Source organism: Bubalus bubalis, chromosome 16 (genome assembly GCF_019923935.1).
Source record: "Bubalus bubalis isolate 160015118507 breed Murrah chromosome 16, NDDB_SH_1, whole genome shotgun sequence".
Lineage (NCBI taxonomy): Eukaryota > Metazoa > Chordata > Mammalia > Artiodactyla > Bovidae > Bubalus > Bubalus bubalis.
This window is the reverse complement of record NC_059172.1, coordinates 5092719-5094452: the sequence shown is the minus strand read 5'-3', so window position 1 is coordinate 5094452 and position 1734 is coordinate 5092719. Positions and strand designations below refer to the sequence as shown.

Genomic DNA, 1734 nt, shown 5'->3' with positions numbered 1-1734 from the left:
TTCCCACAGATGAAATATGAAGAGATGGAAGCAGAAGACAACATATCCACAGTTATACAATTTGTTCTCCTGGGGTTTTCTGACCTTCCAAACCTCCAAGGGTTACTCTTTGGAGTGTTCTCCATAATTTGCATCATTATCTTAACTGGAAATAGTCTCTTAATAATAATAACTTGGCTTGACCCAGCTCTGCAGAAACCCATGTATTTTTTGTTGGCAAATTTTTCCTTCTTGGAAATTTGTTACGTGTCTGTCACTTTCCCTAGAATTCTGGTGAACCTTTGGACTCAGAACAGAAGCATTTCTATGTTGGCCTGTGCTGCCCAAATGTGCTTCTTCCTTAGCCTTGAACCACTGAGTATTTCCTCCTGGTGGTGATGGCCTATGACTGCTGTGTGGCCATCTGTGACCCTCTGCACTATCCCCTGGTCATGACCCCAAAGACGTGCCTCCAGCTGGCTGTGGACTCTGGGGTCAGTGGAATCCCAGTGCAGATAGGGCAAACGTGTTGGATCTTCACTCTGCGTTTCTGTCATTCGAACCAGATTAACCACTTCTTCTGTTACGTACCCCCCATTCTGAAGCTGGGCTGTGGAGACACTTCTGTGCAGGAGCTGTCAGTCTATGCAGGAGTTCTGCTGGTTGCTGCAGTGCCTTTTATGTTAATACTTGCCTCTTACAGTAAAATCATTTCCACTATTCTGAGGTTGCCAACAGCCAGAAGAGCCAAAGCCTTCTCCACGTGCTCTTCTCACCTGTTGATTGTGCTTTTATTTTTGTATCTGCTGCCATTGCCTACTTCAGGCCCAAATCCAGTCACTCTGCAGGAACTGAAAGACTGCTCTCCTTGTTCTACCCCATAGTGACTCTGGTGTTAAATCCCATGATATATAGCCTTGGGAACAAGCATGTGATTGCAGCATTGAGACAATTGTTACTTAAAATATAGATTGAAGGCAGGAGGAGATGGGGACCACAGAGGACAAGATGGTTGAATGGCATCGCTGACTCAATGGACAACAGCTTGAACACACTCTAGGAGATGGTGAAGGACAGGGAAGCCTGGCGTGCTGCAGTCCATGGGGTTACAAAGAGTTGGACTGCACTGAGTGACTGGAAACACTAAAAGTATAGTGTGATGAGTATATTTTTAAATGTTTTAACTGTTTGCCACACAGTTATCAGAAAAAGGTTTTAAATATCTATAATTTCCCCTTAAAAACTTAACCATTTCTAGCTTATAAGATACTTTAGATAGTTTAAAATAATCCACCGTTGATGATGCTTAAATATTTATTGGTCTTCCCTGGTAGCTCAGACAGTAAAGAATCTGCCTGCAATGCAGGAGACCTAGGTTCGATCCCTGGATTGGGAAGATCCCCTGGAGGAGGGAATGGCTACCCACTCCAGTGTTCTTGCCTGGAGAATCCCCACAGACCGTGGAGCCTGGCGGGGTAATTAGTGAAAGGATCTTCAATATTTCATACCTAAATAATCCTCTATTGCGAATAAAGAGTAATGTTCGTTACATACTTTATGAAAAAACAAAACAATTCAAGTTGTTAAGACTTTTGGCTTAAATATACCTTAAAACATGCAAGATTCCTTATATTTTTCCATTCTTATTGTTGGCACTTTTTGCTTCAATTGCATGGAAACTGACCAGTAGCAGTTAAATAATGACTATTTGAAGGAGGAATTGAACAAGTGAATGAGCAAGTGCATATTACCATG

The 1734-nt window shown here is 42.4% G+C and overlaps 1 pseudogene; it reads left to right on the top strand.

The window, feature by feature from the left end:
- LOC102408969 lies at positions 1-949 on the top strand (annotated as a pseudogene).
- The last annotated feature ends 785 nt before the right edge of the window (positions 950-1734 follow it).